This window comes from Ctenocephalides felis, unplaced genomic scaffold (genome assembly GCF_003426905.1).
Source record: "Ctenocephalides felis isolate EL2017-DRISC unplaced genomic scaffold, ASM342690v1 CF-g0.4_SCAFFOLD_00845, whole genome shotgun sequence".
Lineage (NCBI taxonomy): Eukaryota > Metazoa > Arthropoda > Insecta > Siphonaptera > Pulicidae > Ctenocephalides > Ctenocephalides felis.
This window is the reverse complement of record NW_020536999.1, coordinates 64921386-64944163: the sequence shown is the minus strand read 5'-3', so window position 1 is coordinate 64944163 and position 22778 is coordinate 64921386. Positions and strand designations below refer to the sequence as shown.

The 22778-nt window shown below is 28.9% G+C and overlaps 1 pseudogene; it reads right to left on the bottom strand.

The window, feature by feature from the left end:
- LOC113387416 overlaps window positions 1-21108 on the bottom strand; it is a 108799-nt pseudogene extending 87691 nt beyond the window's left edge.
- Between the last annotated feature and the right edge of the window lie 1670 nt (window positions 21109-22778).

Here is a 22778-nt window from a genome sequence, read left to right as displayed (position 1 = left end):
GTTTTAATTAATATTACGTATCATTTGTGATAGCGATTTCTTTTTTACCTAAATCTTATCATTTGTTTCTAATATCATCACTAATTTTGAAAATAAGCAATTATAATACTATGCGAACAAGGAAATAATATTTTCTCTATAATAATTATACTTGAAATATTATATTAGTAATAATTACGAAAGTAAAACCACAAATTTTGACTTTGTAAACGTAGATTTATAATATGTAAGCCAATATTTAAAAAATGGATATGTGCTCAGAGTAAGGCCTGATGAATAAAAAAAAATAAATGTTCATCTTCAGAATGAAAAAAAAAGAAATATATTAACAATTATAAAAGATTAACCAAAAATTGCTTGAATGAGTTATGAGTTATGAAAAGTTAACATACATTATGAAAAAATCAATTCAGATTGAAAATTTAAGCATAGAATATATCAAATAAAATACAAAAAAAATTATTAGAATGCTTATAAGTTGATTCAAAATATTGTGTAACTATATTAGTTATATATGAGATTTGAAACCTTTTGTATATAAGTTTTTGTTTTAATGATAAATAGGTCGTTTCTACATTTTTTGATACCAACAGACAGGGGGTTCTTTATATTATATTGTTCGCTTAAGATATTTTACCCTTACTATGATTGAGATGTTCGATGGAGAAGATTTACATTTCCTCTGTGAAGTCAATCATCAGCGTAAAAAATGAAACAAATATTAAAATTTTAAAATTATGTACGAATGAATTATGTATAAACAAAGAATTGTCATCAGTCAAAAATTTTAAATAATAATTGGATATCTGATATAAGTATCATTTTTATTTAGACAAGTTGATTTGATTTAACTTGTTTATTTATAACTTGTTTATACCAAGACACCATATTATTTAATAAATAATTTGTACTAAAGACAAGAACTTATAGTATAATTTATAATTGTAAGTTACATAAAAACATTAATGTTTTTCTAATTTATCTATTCTATTCTATTTTCTAAAAATAATAACAATGTTTTAATGTCACTTACAATTATAAATTATACTATCATGTGACATTAAACATTATTTTCTAAAAATAATTATTTTTAGAAAATAATTATTTTCTAAAAATAATTATTTTTAGAAAATAATGTTTAATGTCACATGATAGTATAATTTATAATTGTAAGTGACATTAAAACATGTTATTATTTTTAGAAAATAATGTTTTAACATTGAATTAAAATAACATTAACATAAACATAAAATTCAAATCATTTTATTTAAAACAAATTGAATTCCGATCAATATAAGATATGCAAATGTAAGAAAAATGTTTCATTTTCTGAAGGATTCTCCCTGGAAATAGAGGTTTTTTTAGAATTTGGGCTTTTTTTGATTAAAAATTATAATTTATTTGAAAACAAATTAATAATTCAATCTAGCAAAGCCATGTGCATTAGTAACAATCCCATGAACTAACATAAACTATAAATGATAACGAGGTGTGGAAAATTATTCGGCGTTCTTATATTCATAAATGGAATCCCAAGTTCCTATTCAGATTATGAATAGTTTTTGATAAAATTGGGTAAATCTCCAATAATTGACATTATGACACTTTTATGATTTCATATTTAATGCTACGGTACTTATATTAACTGCATAAAATCAAATTACCAAATATTCAAATTCGATAATTTGAATATTTATTTTTGGCCCAAAGTAGACAGGCATAGCTTTTCATCAGAATCGCTTCAGCCATTCTCTTCAGAGTTTTTTCCATTCATACATACCACCACAGCATACGTAAATGCAATATTTCTAAAGGATGACATAAGGTCAAACTAGTAGTGCAAGGCAATTTGTTGGAATTTCCCGCACCAGAATGTATCGATACACATGTATCCATTTTTTCTAAAGTATTCCAAAATGTTCAGAAACCGTTGAAACGTAAAAATATGCAAAAAATTTCATTTTCGATTTTTTGCGATTACTATAACTTACCCTACGGGAAGTTAAAAATAATGATGAAATCTATAGATTCTTACTTTGTATCAAAATACCTAATGATATATTTTTAGAAGTTTTTAGATTGTATTGATTTTCCACATATTCTAGGTGATCATTTGCAAATCGCACCTCGTACATGTATCCTATTTTATTATTTTTGATAAATCTGCTTGCACGTACCGCCCGTTTAGATCTTTTTTGTTATTTTTTATGCACACATTTTCACCCATAGTTTGACTTTGTTGAAGCTAGGGATTTTTTTCTTTCGGCATCGTGAGGAAGATAACGAAAGAATAGTAGTAAACGCGTCGTTTGTAGGGCGCGTGAAGATTGCCTCAGACGCTTGTCGTCTTAGATTCTCATAAAGGAGATTGGCAACATTGACGAAATAATATTCAGGAAAAGAGCAAAAAGAAATATTTGTAGTGCACGACATAGTGCCTTAAGGCAAACTACTGGAACTTCTCGTACCGTAACGAAAATATTCGAGAAAAATTAAATGTTTTCAAATAGATTATTATAAACACTGTAACTTCTTTTATTCTTATTTTATAGATAATATAAAATAGTTTATGAATTGTAAGATAACGTTTATATATGTATCAAAATTTCTATTTATAATTTCTATTTACAAATAGCCAAAAGCAATTGTTTCGTCAACACAAACAGAAATTTTGTTTAAATGTTTCAAATCGAATACTCAGTTATCTCCAAAAATGCACATTTAGTTCCATATCTCCGAAACGGTTGAACCTGCTTCTGCCAAAAACTAGTCAGAACATCTCCCTTTCTATAGGAATCGAATGTTGCGTCAGTAAACGTAGACAAGAAATTGCGGACACACAAAACACACATGCACATTCATTTTTTTCTAAAGTTAGCAAAAAATTTTCAGAAACCTTCAAAACCTGAAGGTATGCAAAATTTTCATTTTCGATTTTTGGACGATTGAAAATTGATAATAATTTAGAATCCGATAGTTTTAAAAAAGCGCAGTAGGTTTAATAAAAATGTTGATGGCATTATCTACGAATTATAACTATCTAAAATGTAATCAGTTTGTTCCTTGAAAAATCAGTTAACTCCTGAAATAATAGTAATACTAAAATGGACATATTATAAAATTATTTGACTATGACATCACTTTTCTTATAATTAATGAGTCACCATCACGACTAGTGTTTTTACAAATTTCTTTTTTAAAATGAGATCTAGTTAGTCATCATTCAAACGACAAATGTAATAGTGACTATCACATGCGATTTTACATGGTACAAAAAACCGCATGATTCTGGGCATTTTATCTATTTTACGCTATCCTTACTTAAGAGTTTCCACATGCCAGATATAATCTTTCTTTTCTCGTATTGCTTTTTCTTTACCCAGATTTTTCATTTACATATTAAAATTGTTCAGCGTTTTAGTCAAAAAAAACTTGTCATTACCGCACCTAACAAATTTATTACAACCGAACCCAAGGCACACTTTTGGAAAAAAATCATCGTTATGATCGAGCTGGATTATACACTCAAAAACTAATTGTTGGTAATTAACTACTAATGTTGAGCTTATATCAAGTTGAAGAAATATTTTTCAGAAGTATAACATTCTTACCGTTCCTATCATATTCCTAATTATTACACTTATCTTTATAAAAAATAATCCCCAGTACTTTGATTTTCCATGTCTAATTCCCACTACGTCACAAGGAATAGAACTATCGAAGTATCGACTTTTAAACTTAATACTACTTTTAATTCAATTGATGGATTTGGTATTCAACTGTTCAATATATTACCTTTACAGATACGTCAACTAAGCAAACATAAATTCCACAACGTTTTGATTAATTTACTATAAGTCAACAGTTTTTATGATATTTTTGAATATATGAATTTTGACTTCAATAAATACAGTGGTACCATCCCCTTCATATTATAAATAACTATTTGTTACTAATTATATGTGATGTCTTACAAATACAGCAAAATATCTAACAAAGTAATCTATCTGTATACAAATAACACTTATAATTAACTTATGACTTTTTAAATGCTATCTATTCACAGATTATGTTAATGTAAGGTGCTGACTGAAAGCATTAATGGAAAATTGATTAAATAATCATACTATATCTCTTTTTGGATCATATCTCAAAATCAGTACACATTTGCTGTTATGACGATTGTCACTACCGTACCTTGGCACAACCGCACCCAGCGTCCCCTACTTGTATCGAATCCGCCTTCTGCAAAAAGTTGATATTGTAATAAACCTAAAAATTGTACTTGAAACACTAAAGCCTAATATATTGAAAAGTTATTAAAAATATTTAAAATTAATTCATTTAATACTAGTCTCTGAATAAAATATGATATAAATGTGAATAAATGAAGTATGCTGTAGCGGCAATTTGGTATAAAAATGGTCAATAAAGATTATAATGCAAATTTTAATATTTGAATTAATTTACGTGTAAAATATAATAGTGATTCGCTTGGAAAAAGGTTGTTCCACCCTGGTTTTAGGCCGTTCTGTTTATCGCCCACGCCTCGATATCATAGCAAGGAACGGAACCTCCTCGCAGCCTAGATCCGACGGCATTTTTATTTTCATCTTGACGCGAGATTTTTACGATTCCAATTTTCACGCCACCCGTATGCGTTTTTATCGCACACGCCGGTACCTATACGTGAATAAGCGCTATATTTGATATTCCCGTGCGGGGAAAATGTTTCATATTTTTTATGATCCTCTCACAACAGCCCAAACAAGATTTGACGCCCATATAATGAATACGAAAAAATAATTATTTTGTTTTATTGTTCTCGGATTCGTAAAAATACAGTAAATGCTTATTTTGGTAATCTGACATTCAATTTCACGCTATGTGTATTACCTACTTCAATCACTTGAAATTCAAATAAATGTTGGCTGTAATTTAAAATATAGGGGAAATACAAAAATGTGGTACGAACATATATATGGACAAAATGACATAGTGGCCTTATTTGAAAATTTGATAGTTTTATTAATGTTTCCGAAACTGTATAACATGAAGAAAGCAATAATAACCATCATGTCAGATGTTGAGTGTCATTGTCGCAGTAATTAGTTCGAACGTATTTCGTCAATTAAAAAGTTTATTTAGATGGCGTTTTTCTAACGTTTTTTCGAAATTTATTGACATTTGTAATTATTTCAATTAAAATCAATTAACTTATTCCATTACTTGGTCATTTAAATTAATTTTATCACAATAATCACCTGTTTGAATGAATTTTGAATAATTATCGATTTCGGACATACTTCTAAAATGGATCAAATGACATAGTAATATTTCGCAAGAATTACAGGGCCAAAAAAATAAAAGCTTTCAAATGTAATTGGCTTTTAACTTTTACTTCAAGTATGCAAGAAACAATTGCAAAAAAAAAAAACAGACCAAAAGATCCACCGGTGCATGTGCTAATGTTCCAAAAAAGACCAAGCAATTTATTTGTAAACAGATTTGTTTCAAAATTATGATCTCGGTATGTTCTTACCACCCAAAATATTTTATAACAATTTTTATTTTCAGAAATATATAATATTTTACAACACAACATAATAATTTAAACAAAATTTATGAATATAATATAAAACTAGTGGTATACGGCATCGTGCCTTAAGGCAAATTGCTTGAACTTTCCATACCGTAACGAAATGTTCGAGAAATATAAAATGTTTTCAAATAAAGTATTATAAATATTGTAACATTTTCTAATATTTATAAGAATTAAATAAACTGAATTGCAAAGTTAAAATTATTTATTTATATATATTAGCACTTTAATCTGAATTAAAATTAAAATCTAAATTATTTTCGATATACAAAAAAAAAAAAACAAATTAAAAAAAATTTAAACAATTTTTTTTTTCAAAATCAATTATTTTGTTAAAGCAAGCAGAAAGTTCTTTGAATATTCAAATCGAACGCTTAGTTCTCTCAAAACCTGCCATTTTTTGCACAGTTAGCTCTGTATTTTTGAAATGGCTGGATCTTCCTTTGCCAAAAACTAATCACCTGTTCTCCCAATCATTACAAATTTAATGTTTGTTAGATCATTCAAATCGGACACTCTGTTCTCTCAAAAACTCGATTTGTATTTTCCGCACTCTTTGTTCCGTATCTCCGTAAAGGCTAAACCTGCCTTTGCCAAAAACTAATCAGCACATCTCCCTGTCTATAGAAATCGAATATTTTTTGAACCTGTCAAATCGGTTGATACGTGCGCCTGAAAACGTGGACAAAAAATTGTATCCATACATACATTCATACACACACACATCCATTTTTTCTGAGGTAGGCCAAAATGTTCAGAAACTTTCAAAACGTGAAGAAATGTAAAAATTTTCAATTTCGATATTTGGACGATTACAATAACTTACCCTACGAAAAGTTAATAAAAGACATAAATGACGTATCATCACATACTAGACTTCTTATTTGTTGCCGCTGTTGGTTTCACATTTATATAAGTTTAGATCGACACAGGATCAGGAATTCAAAATAAATATTTCATATGTACGGAGAGCTTACGTAGCACTGTGATCGTGATGTATTCATATTATTTATTTTAATGCATAACATTAATGTATTCAGTTAGTTACAATAGCTGAATGTTAATGGAAAAATGTGCCTGCCGCCCTTATACTATTTTCCTGGTGAGGGTATATTGAATACGTGTCTTATAATCGCACGCGTATCGCATGCAAAGTGGCAAGGAAGGGTAGTTGATACTACATATCGCTGTATGTAACTTTCTTGTTTGAAGCTATATCTACCCGGTACTAGCTGAATATCACGGTTTTGATCTTCAGAAAATGGAATATATTAAAAATAATCAACATTCGATTGCTTTCCGAGACTTTGCCAAGTTTCCATATACATGGACGCGTGTATGAGCATGCATGCGCACGGTGATATGGAGATTAATAATCTATAAGGAAACGTAACTGAATTTATAATAAAAGAATAGTTCTTTAACAAACTATGTTTATGCAAATGATAAAATTTGATTATTTCTAATTGTACTATGTTTCAAGTTGTTCTACATTAACATGATCTATAGTCCGCATTGCTTTTAAAGAGTCAAAAAAGTAATTGTATTTGAATGAATTATTTGCTCAGATATATATTGGTAGCTACACTACATGTGAACAAAATACTTTCTGTAATGGGTTTCAAATTAGCTTTTTGCTAATTTTACGTTTTTCGACGTTTCAAGTCATTCTAAGAATTTTGACAAACAAAATTGGAAACAGTGCGCGTATGTGCATTTGAGCCAAAATTTGGCCTTTTATATACTTATTCTTACGAAAGGCTGAACTAATCTTAAGAACTTAAGAAAAATTTAATGAACATTTATATGAGCTAGAATTGTGTGATTTTGTGAGCCGATCAGTAGTTCTCTATAATTAGCTAATAAATTCAATATAGAATAGATTTTGAACATTGTTAAGTTAAGATTTTGAAAGTTAATTCAAAAACTGCTTCATAGCTCAAAATTATTTTAATGAACAAGCTAAAATATTAAAGGGCTACAAAAATGGTTCAATTATGATAATTAATCTAAATGTCTAAATTGCATAATAATATTGTCACAAATTTAGAAGCTGCTAAATCTCAGATTCGACTCTTAATTTATTAAGCAGTTTAATTACACACATCGTAAATTTTTTGCAAGTCCAAGGGCCACTCGCTTCCAGTTTTGTGCTAAAATTTAGTATTTTGAAAATTAACAAAGAATTATATTTTGTGCATAATTATATTTGTTTCTGATTGCTAAAGTATAAATAATGGGCAGTACTGCCCTAGGGCAAGTCCGTGAGTTAAAACTCCAACTCTGGAAAAAATAGTGTGAAAGATTTCTCATTGCGATTGACTATTGTAAATTGGAAACATATTTTTGATCTATATTTTCAAGTGAAATCAGGTTTTTCAGAGTGGGGTTCAAACTCGCAACCCCGTCCACGCGAGTTTGTGAGCTTTACCATCACACCATAGAACACCCATAAAGTATAAATATTATATTAATATTATATAATGTTGTGCAAAGGTATCGTAAATATGAAAAAATATATAGATAATGATTTTAAAAAATTCATCATCAGGAAGGTTATAATTTGTTTCAAAAACCTATTTCTGCAAGGATTATTTGATCGATGCAATTAATATACCTGTAGTATATGGGCTTGGCATTTCATAATTGCTGTTTGTTATCACATACTAAACTTGATCAAATCTCATATCGTACTCTGCATATTGACACATTTGCCAAATATGTATAGCTTTGGTACCGTCGTAATGTTTCATCAATATATATTTTATAGCACACATTTCGCTTATTCATCGGCCAGGAGACAACGACATTAAACAAGAACTTATATTTCCATGTACTGTAAGTATTTCTAATTTACTATATATGAAGTTTTTAGTTAGAAGTTATTGAATTCTCAATCTGAAAATATTGAGAAATGAAACTGATATAATTATTGCATCTACATGTGTATGTTTTAAAACTATACACTTTTTCTGATTGAATGTAGGGATCTGTTTATTATAGTCGTTAATTAAAAAATAATAGTGGTAATTTTGGTAAAATGTGATGAAGATCTCGTCATTACAAGTTCATAAATCTGCTGTCTTTCGCTTTCGCCTGCTTATTGTTTACTTGTCCGTTCGTCCGTTTACCTGTATACTTGTCTATATGTTTATCTATCTAGTAACCAACTTGTTTACCAGTTGTGCCGTTTATCAAGTTACTGGTCCATCTGTCCACATATTTACTGCCTACCTGTTCACCAATTATAACAGACAACCTGATCTCCTGTCTACATTTCTCATTTAGAACTTTTTTTATTTATCTATATTCTCGTCTTCTTGTCTACCTGTGTATCTATTTACAACTAAATCGAATGAATTTTTGTTATTTCATTTTCAATAGCAATCAGAATACAGTACAATCCTAAGAGCATATTCACTCACACACATACACAGTTTCAAATACACATTTCAAATTATTGTGATAATTATTATATCGATAAAGATTCACTCCAATGAGTAATAACCAATTCTGTTTATATACCAGAGCAATATAAATCGGTAATAACGATTTGTAGAAATCATATTTGATCAGCCAACGTAAATTTTTGCACAAAATTTGAATCTCCAAAACCGCTGAACTTGCTTTCGCCAAAATGTAATGAATTCTTCTTACAAAAGTATAATCATTAAACTCAGATTCTCCGTGTTCTCGAATACTGATACTTTAGCACTTTGCGCTCTGTACTTCCGTAGTGGGTGGAACTACCTTTGCCAAAAATAAATCAGCACGTCTGTCCGTCAACACGAATTGAATGTTTTTCGAAGCAATCTAATCGGATGCTCTGTTCTCGCAAGGATTACCATCTTCTGCACTTTTTGTCCGGTTTATCTACAACGAATGGGCCGGTCTTTGCCAAAAACAACTTCAACTCAATAGGAATTGAATGTTCTTTGAATCATTCAAATCGGTTGATCCGTGCCTCCGACATTGTGGACAAAAAATTTTATCTATATAAACATAGATATCCTAAAACATACATATAAATCTATATAAGGTATGTCAACATGTTCAGTAGATCTTACAAGTAAAGATATGCAAAAAATTTCATTTTCGATTTATTAGCATTAGCTATTTCAAGAATTTGGAAAATCAAATATATTATGAAAACAATTGAAGTTATTTAGTTTGAAGGCGGCCCAGTCGTATTGCTGCTTGAAGCTCGGAACTCTCAGTGCATTTGGAATTGGATACTGAGGAAGGAATTGACTTTAAAGCACAATAATGAACACTGGTTGCAATTAATAAGAAGATTTAATGATATAAAAATACATAACCCTCGAAAAGTACATTAAGAATCACCAAACATACGAAACGAACATCACACGGAATAATAAATAAAGCCTATTATGTCAAAATATTAGCGCCTATATACACAACTGCTTCTTTTGAAATTGCGAAAAATTTAGTATTGTCTGGCAAATGTACTTTGCCATCTAATGTCATTGTGGCGAAAACATAATACAAATCAGTATTTTTAAATAAATAAAAATGTTCACCCGAATTACTGAATATTACATTTTTTATATATTCTTCACTATATTATTTTTCAGTATCAAGAATTATATAAAATTCTGCACCATTTATTAATAAATAACCCTGTTTGTATTATGAAATTCTGAATAATATTGCTAGTCTAGTAGAAGGCGAAATAATATGGAATTATTTTGGGTCAAGGCACTCTCTGGGATTTTAAGAAATGAATCACAGCAGATAAATTAGCAAAAAGGGTTGCAGAGCATGGGTCGGAGTTAAATAAATAATAATTTATTAACAATATTTTTTTAAATAAAGTGTTGCAAAGAACTAATATAGAATGGCAAAATGAATGGAATGCTACATCGTGGTCATTCAAATCGGTTAATCCGTGCGCCCGAAAACGTGACTGGAAATTTGTATCCATACATACATACACACACACACATACACACACACATCCATTTTTTCTGATGTATGCCAAAATGTTCAGTAACCTTCAAATCGTCGAGAAATGTAAAAAAATCAATTTCGATTTTCGGCCCATTACAATAATTTACTCTACGGGACGTTAATAATAACTCTGCCGAATTTTATTGAAATCAGTGTGTCTATTTCAAGTCATTTAAGTTCTAGTTGTAATATATTTAAAATTAGTATATATTGAAAACACAAACCTTTCAACAATACCCTGAATTCAGGACCAATATCGCTTCTAGGAACATCCGGGACGCAAGGTGGAAAAGCAAAACTGTCCATGGTAACCCGGGACGTATGGTCACCTATATATAAATGCAGAAGTGTTATTTAACGATGACAACAATTCAGCAACTTTTAAAATATATTTATATCAAATTCAAAAGTTCGTTGCCTCTCTGATTATTACGTGTATATCCACATTACAATTGGACGCATGTAACGTAGCGGAATGACAATTCGACGCTCGGTCGCCGTATGAACGCGCCGAATGATTTTGCATATGGCGACTATCGCACATCCGGATAATACAACGGAAACGCACTAACTAGCCAAATGGTGCATTGAATGAAATGCATGTACACAACCGAATCGTCCAGCGGCAGATAACCGCAGCCATTCCATAGGGATAGAATCTTGCATTCTGTTACCGATCAGATGATATCGTATTATAAAAAAAACCATGTTATTAGATGCTATACACTTTGAGCAACATGTTGTCAGGCAGCAGTGACAACAAACTCTACTTGGAAATATAGATGGCAATATGTTTCTAAGTGAAAACATCCCTAATACAGCATCACTGCATCAAATAAATGCATCACTATTACAATAAATGTAATAATAAAAATTCAGAACATGAAGATGCGACAACTGTTTGGGTTGCCATCTATAATAAAACAAACGTAGTTTGTAAGATATCATCACAACAGCTCATAGAACCCATAAGTTCTGATCGCTGTTCAAATAAAAGAAAATAATAAAAAAATAGAAAAATCAGATGCTCCAAGCCTTTATTGAGGCATCTAGGACAAATGATATTATTTAACTCAATAACGGTAAAGAAATTTTCCAAATATCAAAATCAACGTTTTTGGTCGTCACCTAAGTGAAGCCAATTGGCTTAGAAGTCGCTTTTACGAAGCTTTCGCAAGAAGTAGTAGTATGATAGTGTAGCCAATTAGGTATGATTTTTACATATTTGCTATCAATTATGATGTTGTGCCGCAGACAAGTTTTTAGAGCGATAAAAACTAAATGAAGAGGAGAGAACAGAAGTTCCAGTTTCTGTTCAAGCCGCTTCAAGCAGTCTGATGTTAAGCAGTAATGGCATCGATTTCGATTTGAAAATAAGAAGAATAATATGTTTTCAAGTAAAAATAGCCTAACCCAGTATTGCAGACTCAATATAAAATTCCTCCTTTGCTACAGAAATTGTAATACTGAAAGTAATCACAATATATAGGGGACAACTCTTTGATTTGCCGTCTATTAAATGCCGACGTAGTTTGTAAGTTATTGAAACAGCAAATGAAAGCATTTGTTTAATTATTAAATATGAAATATATAATGTTTTCACAGAGAAAATATTTTGGAGAACACGAAAATTACCACAGCTCTAATAAGACACGTTAACCATAAATTGTGTCATGAATTTCTGTCTTTTTTATTAACATCTTGTAGAGTAAGTTATAGTAATCGGTCAAAAATTGAAAATGAATATTTTTGGATATCTTTACATTTTGAAGGTTTCTGAACATTTTGGCATATCTTAGAAAAAATTAATGTGCGTATGTGTAGTGCATGTATATATGATAAAAACAATAATAATAGATCCTTATTCCTAAAACTTACAATTAGCTAAATCGATATGAAACACGAATTAGGTGAGTTCCACATTGAAACCTTAATTAAACAGAAATCAAAGAGTTACAAGTGTTCAGTATATTATAAATAAACCATGCTCGGCTTCGAAAAGAACGCTTGCAATCTTTTTTTTTTGAAAATTTCATTCAACATGATTTAGGTGCATTCAACATTGCAATCTACTTGATTAAATAAAAATTGCAGATTCACAAGTGTTCTAACGACATATATTATTTGCTATTATTGAAATAAAGCTATATTCATATTCATCTTTCAGTAGCCAGTATGAACTTAGATGCAATATATAAATATAACATAATGAAAGAAATCTATTTCTGAAACTTACTTAAATTGATGGGTAGGTACTAAACAAAGAGTGCAGAAAATAGAGATTAGGTTTTTAAGAGAACTGAGCATCAGATTCAAATAATTCAAAAAGCATTCAATTCGTAATGACGATAAGACGTGCTGATTAGATTTTGGCAACGACAGGCGCAGCCATTTCGGAGATTTGGACCGTAATGAATGTTTTGAGAAAACGATGCATTATATTTAAATGATTCAAATAATATTTTGCTTGTGTTGACAATGTTGATGAAATGATTAGTTTTTGGAAACAGCATTTTTTTATTTCAAAATTTCATTTTTTTTTTTAATTTACAAAAAAAATTCTAGCTAAGATTCTAAAGTTCACTTATATACTTCAAATTAACAATTTTAACTTTACAATTCAGTTTATATTATTCTCAGAAATATGAGTTAACCCCGCTTGAATGAGTTTTGTTTACTCACGTTTCATGTAATCTTATATAAACGTCATCAATTTAAGCTCTTCTATACTGTCTATAAAATACGAACAATTAGGCTTACAGAATTTATAATAATATATTTGAGAACATTTAATTTTTTTTTGAATATTTTATTACAGTTGTAGGCATAGTCGTAGGTTTTATACTAGATAAGATTAGAAGATTATTTTATGTTTATTTATGTTATTATTTATCATTATTGTTAGATGTGAATTATTCAATAGTTGTAATAAATATTGTAATTTAAAAAAAATGTTTAAAACTTATATGTATAATTTAATTTGATTAGTTTATAAGACTACCAGGATCAAGTCTATTTTAGTTTAACCATTTTCTAAATTACCTACTACTTAACAACAACAATATTAGGACCACCACCATTAGGAAATTTTAGCATCCTAACTCAAGGCACGATGCCTAGCACCATTAGTTTCATTCTGTATTACAATAAATTTTAATAGCTTATTGCTTTTTGTAAGATATACGAAAGTAGATGTTTAAAAGAAAACATGTTCAGAATGAATTCCTGAAAATGGCACTCAAGCAAAATTAAAAGAATTTTGCATTGCATTTTGCTTTACAAAACAGGGATCATAGGGACAGAAGCTGAATAATAATATATTTACGAACGACATATATTTTATTCTGTACACAATCCGATGTTCACAGTTTTCCTGTGACCGTTTGCCCTTTGGAATGAACCGCGTTGTTCAACATATGTAGAACCGATGTTGAAATTGTCAGCCATAGCAGAGTGCATTAAGCAGTTAAGGATAAAACAAACAAAGCATCTGGCGGAATAATTTAAGCACTCGCCGTAGCTGCCGTAGCTGCAGTCCGAACGTAGTCTGCGCGTAGCACTGCACAGCACAGACGTAGCTGCCGTAGCGACTTGCAGACTACGTCTACGACTGCACACGTTCGAAAGAGCCAGCCAAGCATTATCTAATATCTTTCATTTGTGCACGATGATTAGAATTCTGGCAACGACTAATTGTAGTAACTAATTGTAAGAACAAACCGTTAATAATCGAAGTTGTTAAATTTGGAAAATTGGAACCTAGTTGTTTTGTGAATTTTAAACGATCAATTACATATTTTTATTACAATAATAACTAGTGGTGTGTATGGCATTGTACCCTAATTATAAAACCAATTGCTAAAACTTTCAGTATCGTAATGAAATGTTCAAAAAATATTAAATGTTTCGAAATATATTGTTATAAATACTGTAACTTTAATTATTCGTATTTTATAAAATATAAGATCTTATGAATTAGACTACTGTTTTAATATATGTTCACATGTTTAACAGTAAATAAACAAAGCCTGATCAAGCGGAGTTAGAACGAAAGAATTTTTTTCATATTCATTTATTTTTATTTATTTATTTATTTTACAAGGTCTCAATGTAATGATATTATAATAAGGCTCAAGTCAATATTTTGCAGATTTAATATAATTTAATTAACTATTAACTATTTTATTACTTATTCATATATTATTTGATTTATTTACTATAAACATATTTATATTTATTTAATTTTAGTTATTTTTAAATATAACTAGCTTGTTTGTTGCAAGTATTTTAAAACAATTTAATAAGTATTTTAATAAGCTTTACAATATAATTATTTTGTTTAACGAAGTTTAGGTTATTTTATGATATTTTAACAAATTTATAAGTTTCTTATATTATAATTATGATCTTTTTTTTCAAACAAATTGATAAGTGTTTTTACGATACAAGTATTTTCTTTTCAAATTTTTAGATATTTTAATGAAAGAAATATTTTGTCTCACAATTTTTTAAGTATTTTTAAAATATAAGTTTTTCATTAACTAATTAATAAGTATATTAACTATAATAATCATATAAAAATAATAATAACAAGAGTAATTTAGAAGCATTTTTGAAACAGAAGACTTATAAGAATAATCATCATATAAGAAAGTCATCTTATAGGAATTACATAACTGAACTGCTTATATGATTAGTGAGTTTTAGAACTTTAGCTAAATCTAAAACTTATTTTTGAATAATTTTCGATTTTTTTTATATTTTGGAATCAAAAAATGTTTGGCTTTTCCGGAAAGTAATCGTTGTTTCACACTGTCTTCACTTTTCTTTCAAAAACGCGTCTCCGATACGGTTAGACTTGAAAACTAATCAGCACGGCTCACCATCAATAGAAATTATATATTGTATTATAGTATTGTTTACACCTTTTCCATGATAAAAGCTCAGATGGTCATTTTGCCCCACTCACATTGAGGCTTTTATAGAAGTTATATATATTATATATTGTAGTATAGTATTGTTTTTACCTTTGCCAGGGTAAAAGCTCAGATGGTCCTTTTCACCCGACTCACATGGCAGCTTTTATAAAAGTTATATAAATATTATATATTGTAGTATAGTATTGTTTACTGGTTCTTTTCCCCCACCCACATTGCAGCTTTTATAGAAGTTATATAAATATTATATATTGTAGTAAAGTATTATTTACACCTTTGCCAAAGTAAAAGCTCAGATGGTCCATTTCACCTCACTCACAGGGCAGCTTTTATGGAAGTTATATAAATATTATATATTGTAGTACAATATTGTTTACACCTTTGACAGGATAAAAGCTCAGATATTGCCCCACTCACAGGGCAGCTTTTATGGAAGTTATATAAATATTATATATTGTAGTACAGTATTGTTTACACCTTTGCCAGGATAAAAGCTCAGATGGTCCATTTCACTCCACTCACAGGGCAGCTTTTATGGAAGTTGTATAAATATTATATATTGAGGAATAGTACTGTTTTCACCTTTGCCAGAATAAAAGCTCAGATAGTCCTTTTTACCACACCCATATGTAAGCTTTTATATAAGTTAAAATAACTGTTAAAAAAACAAACGTAAAAATATATCTTACAGAATAATTAAATTACGTAGACCAAAAAATATATTAAGGTGTCATAAACTAAACAACAGTGCTCACTACCGAAAAACTAACAACGGAATAAAATACTTTCGTTATGAATTTACAAACATTGCCGATTAAACTCCATTTAGCGATGTGGTAAGAATCAAGATGATTGGTGGTTATACATCTTTTATTCCAACTTGCATATAATATTGTTAAATCAAAATTTAACATTGCTTGTTTTTAAGATATTGGTCGTGGAAATTTTTATCCGCTGACCTTTAAGCCACGCTTTACTCTATCAGAATGCAGTATATAAACCATACTTCTCGTAATGGAGCTAAAAAAATCAATAAAATTTTAGTAAGATGTTTTACTTTTCAAGATATTTATGAAATATGATATATAAGCGATCACATTTCCTGCAATATCTAATAAACTCTATTACTGTTGTTGCGATTATGTAATTATCCTGACAAGAAAATAATATGTATATAGATAAACAATTTCTGATATCACTTAATAATTCTCTTTGTCATTGTATCTGCCTAATTTCGTGCACAAACAGCCCGCCATTAGTCATCGAGTTCATCAAATGATAGGAGCGCATAGCCGAAAAATTAAACACTCGTCACGCGTCACGGATGTTTCGAATAATGTCGCCCGATATTCGACGTTCATGAATAATAACAATATAAAGGGGATACGGAAATTTAACAAAAGCACATTATCGACGATAGCTTGTCCATCAATCCCGAATTTCCCAAAAGCTTTTCGTGCTTTATCGCTTATATAAATAATAATGACAGTGTCAATCGACCTGAATTGCGCGCAAAAACAATGTGATGCAGAACGTGCATGTATTTCACCTTTATGCAATCTATACTAATTGCGAGCTAAATTTGAAAAAAAAAGTTGAACAATATGAAAAATTAACATGGTGAAATATGCCAAAACCAAACAATCTAGACCAATCTATTATATTTAGTCAAAAAAATGCGAACCATACAAAATTTGAAATAGTATTTCATCAATAGTATTATGCATTATATGTGGGCTTTACAGTGAATAGATAAAAAAAGCTTCCAGATTTCATGGAGATGAGGTTCAAGATTTTTTAGCCTGGTTCAAAGCTTTTGCCTTGAAAATATAAGTAGCATTTTTGTAGAAAATATGTTTATATGTGATAGCTTTTCGGGGCATCAATAAAATTTAACCAGCTATTATTATTAATAATATATTATCTAAATTAAATTATTATAATAAATAAGCATTTATAAATTAGTTAGTTATTGCTGTAATCATTCGATGTTGTTTTATAATTTTTAGCTGAAAATAAAAAGATATTAAAACTAAGCGCAAGTGGCACGTTGAGCGCTTAAATTTTCCAACATGTGTAAATAATCGACTTTGCCACGAAATCAATATAATATTAACTTATCGATTTCAGAAATTTAAGAAACTCGAGGAGCCGCGATTAGGTTTGCGTGATGATCGGCCAAACCATTTCTTTGAAATTAGAAAACACGTGCTTTGTGTAAAAGTTTACGCAAAAATCTCACTATCTCAAGTTTATGGATTTGTGCAATTTTCGCAGAAATTAATGAATAATGGCATGAAGCAAAAATTCGTGATATAATGCCGTTCTTTCTGTTAGTAAAATTGTTTAGTGAAATAATAGTCAAAATTGCCCTTAACAACAATGGAAAGTTGCTGAGATTAATATTAATTGGATCAAAATTTATATTAATCTCAAAACATAAAAATCAAATAATAGACCACTTTGAAACTGTATCGAAATGATGCAGTGAGTTTCCAAATGCCTTTCTTATATCAAATAAGAATATATTTCTTAATATCAAATGCTTGGATATTTTCTCTGTTTACAACAAATTAGCTTCAATGTTTAACATGTTTATAAAAGTTTAGTTTTCTAAGATTTTACTCTACCCAAATTTTTGATTTTCCGTCCCTATTTTACTGGATCTTCGTTTATTAAAACTTAATTATAAACTAACTTGCATTAACTAATGCAAGAACAAAACATATTTTCAAGAAATTATACTTGTTGAATAATAAATTTTATTTTTTCATTTTCACTTTCGATGGAGAAGTTATAGTAATCGCAAAAAAATCTAAAATTTTTTGCATATCTTCACGTTTTGAAGAATTCTGAACATTTTGGCATACACCTCAAAAAAAATGGATGTATGTTTGTGTGTATGTGTGTGTGTGTGGTATGTGTGTATGTTTGGATACAATTTTTGTCCACGATTTCAGGCGCACGTTTTCCATTGACGAGAAGGCGTGCTGATTAGTTATTGATGAAGACAGGTCGAGCCGTTTCGAATATACGGGGCAAAAAGTGCCAAAGACGATAATTCAGTTTTTGAAAGAACAAAGTACCCGATTTAAATGTTTCAAGAAACATTTAACTTGTATTGACGAAGTGAAGAATTGATGATAATTTTTGGTAGGACAGGTCTACAGAGGAAAATTAAGAAAAATGATATTTGGCGATCAAAATGATTATTATACGTATGCACGCCAAACTTTCAGATATTTGATAATAATTTTAAAAAAATAATACTATTTTGTTACAATTCTCTCGGGTGCCGTACCAAGATTATTAATTTTTTAAGTTTACTAAATTTCAAAATTGACATTTTTTTTTCAAAATTTTAAAAAATATACAAAGTTTTATACTTCAAATATCAATTTTAAAATTACAATTTAGTTTGAAAATGTATGTATTTCAAATGCGTTAATAATCTAATCGTAACAAACTATATCTTTTTTTTTTTTTTTTTTTATTGGCTTTCTCTTATTATACAATTAACCATATAACATACATTTTAACTTAAATATTTTCTATATAATTTTAAATATACATATTTATATTTTAATTTTTGATCTAACTAAAAATTCATATATTACTCTATAGCTATTCTTATTACAATTAATAGATCTAAGTTAAACGGCTTGATAATATCTAAATTCTATATATATAATTTAACATTCTTTTTCTGTTTTCCTCATATTCTTTACATTCCAGAATTATATGTTTCAGAGTACTCTTCCTCTCCACATTCACATTTATCTGATTTATCACTTTTATTCTATGCAAGTGTTTCGCATAGCTTCCGTGTTTGGTTCTTATCCTACTGATGGTGACAATAACTTCTTTCTTCATTTTTAAACTCTTCAAACATGGTTTAAACGATAAACAGTCATTATATAATTGTAATGCCTTCCTTTTCTTTGCGATGTTTCTCTCCATACTTCTTTCCATCTCTCCTCTGATTTAATTTTAATTTTCTTAATTATGTCACCATATAAGCATTTATTATATTCTTGTCCGCTTACACTTGCTGTTTTTGCCAGTTCATCAGCCTTTCGTTTCCTTCCACACCTATATGACCTTGTACCCATCCAATATTTATGTTATTTCCAATCCCTGTAATTATCTCTATATCATTCAATATTTCAAAATTATTTTTTTCTTCAAATTCTATTGTATTCATGACTTCTCTAATTATTTAAACAACTTAAACTATCTGTTAAAATCATAGTTTTTTTATACTTATTCATTTCAGCTATTCTAACAGCTTCACGAATAGCTATTAATTCTGCTGAATAAATAGAAATAACTCCGGGAGTTTATAACATATGGGTATTTTTCCTTTTCAATCCATATTGCACATCCAACTCTATGTGAAACATTATTTCTCGACCCATCCGTATATAAATTATACTATTAGGTCCATCGTGTTCTATCCACTTTTTATACTCTTTTTGACTCAATCGTTTTTTTATTATAATACAATTTTCATAATATGGATGAACTCCATGGACTACGTTAAATTTCCTATAATCCTTTAAAAATTGAAAAACTGCTTAGAATGTCTGTACTTTTTGTTTATCCAATATGTGCTGTCCTGTCTATACATCTCCATATTTCCATCAGTTTGTAATTCAGCCACAGATTCATTATTTATTATGTTTTTTCAAATATATTATCACATAAGAGCTTTCGTCTTTATTCTAATGACATTTCTCCACTTTCCCAATAATAATACATTTGTTGGCGTTGACTTCTTGCTCCTATACCTATTCTAAGACATCGATATTGAAGCTTGTCTATCTTTGAATTTTTCCACTGTTTACTAAATATCCAAGAGCCATAATCTAATTTTCGAATTAATACTCTATATAGGTTTGATGCTGAACTTGGATGTATACCATTCCATTTTTATTTAACATTCTTATATATTTATACTTTTTTCTGTTTTTTTTTAATACTTTCTATATGTGTCTTGAATGCCAACTTTTGATCTAGATAAATTCCTAAAATTTATTTATTTCTTGAACTTTTATATTATAATTTTTGTGTTTGAATGCTTGTTGGGAAATTTCTTTTATTATGTCTAGTGAATATACCAATCATACTTTTTTCTTCTGATAATGTTAAACCATTTTTGCTCAACCATAAATTGTATAAATCAATATTGTTTGTCATAATCTCCAAAGCATCTTTTAATGTTTTCCTTTCTACATAAATCACAACATCATCAGCATATTGTAAGATCTTTGTTCCAGGTACCTAAATTTTTTCTAAGTCATAAGTATATAAAGCATATAATAAAGGACTTAGTATACCCCCTTGCGGAAGTCCTTTGTATAAGTATCTTTCATATTTTCTATCATTCATCTCTAAACTATTTTTTCTTTGGAAAACATTATAAATTATACTTCGTACAAAAATTAATGGCAAACCTAACTTTAATAATATATCCATTAAAATATTAGGTATTACATTGTCATAAGCTCCCTTTATATCACTAAATAGTGCTACAACATATGTATTTTTAGAAAATGCCAAATATATGTCACTAATAAATATACTTAAATTATCCATTGTACTATGTTTTCTTCTGAAACCAAATTGAGTTCTTGGGAATAATTTATTATGTTCCAACCACCATTCTAGCCTCCTCTTTATCAATCTATCTTTTATCTTGGCTATGCACGAGCTTAAAGTTATTGGTCTATAGGCATCTATTTCATTTCTATTTATATTTGGTTTTCTTAATAAAATCACTTTATTAATATGCCAGTCATCAATTAAATCAGGCCTCTTCCAATATTTATTAATTATCTTTAGTAATATTTGTCTACCTTTCTCTGGAAGGTTTCTTAACATTGAATATTGAATATTATTTAATCCCGGCGCTGTATCCGTTCTTTTATTCCAGATTTTTTCTAGTTCCCATTTTGTAAACGTTTTACTTAATAAATCATTTTCCACAAAATATATACTCAGAGATGAATTTTTTCGGCACCTCTTGTTTTTTCAAGTTTTCGAGCGACAAGATGGTTACTGTGAACACTAGAATATATAGTGATTATAATTATCTATTTAGGATGCTAAAAACAGCAGTTATTGATCTTAATCGATATTTATTTATTACTTATTTATTTTCCTCGAATATTTAGTTCTGGTACGTGAAGTTCCTGCAATTTGCAGTAAGGCACGATGCCATACATCACTAGTTAGCATTTTGAATGTTGTGCTTTTTAATGAACCATTTAATATTTTATTTAATTAACTGCTATTATTAAATTTATTTTATTTTTAAATCAGCATAGGAATTCTATACATATTCTATATATGCCGATCTGATTACACGTATTTATCAACAATTCACATGAATGGAAAACAGTTTTCGAATGATGTATGTGATTGCCATCATAATTTAATTAATTATTATCGGTCATATAAGGATTCTTTGAAAACACGCCATCAGTTATTTGTGCGGTATTCAAATATCCTATAAATTCGTAATATAATATTCCGAATATTAAATCAATTGATTATAATATATTGTTTGTCGTACGTTTCAAATAGCAATCATGAGCCAACTTAATCATATGAAGTTTAATTAAATGCATTTGTTATGGTATTCACAATTAGTAAATTCAATAATAGAATTACGAGAGTGTAATCGAATATTTTTGGGAATAGTATCGACGCAATGTTTTGACATGTGGCCAATTTGATTTGTGATATATATGCTCGGCATCGTGATATACTGATAATGCATATATATCCTAAACACTAATTAATATATATATATATATATATATAATATATAAATATATATAGATTATATTATATTGGTCTATCAAATCACAACTACGCATCAAATAGTTAAAAGTTATACATATATGAAACAATTTGTTGGGAATGAGACATAATTAAAATTATTAAAAAGTGGGTTGACATAACTTCTTAAAAATTAGCAAAAATTAGGAAGAAGACTTTTTGGACTGCCTTGCACAAATACTAATTTTGACTGACCAAGTATACCATCAAGTGAAAACCGATGTGACTACTGCTTGACATAAGATTGTTTGAGGTGGGTTTCATAGCCCATAGAGTTTATATTAGAAAATGATTATATTAGAAAAGTGTTTCAAGCTAAATTTTTTACAAAGGCTAATGTTGTGTAATAAAACAAGCCATAGAACTCATTAATTTTTTTAAATTAATAGTATCTAAAACTAAATTAGACATTGGTTGTAATG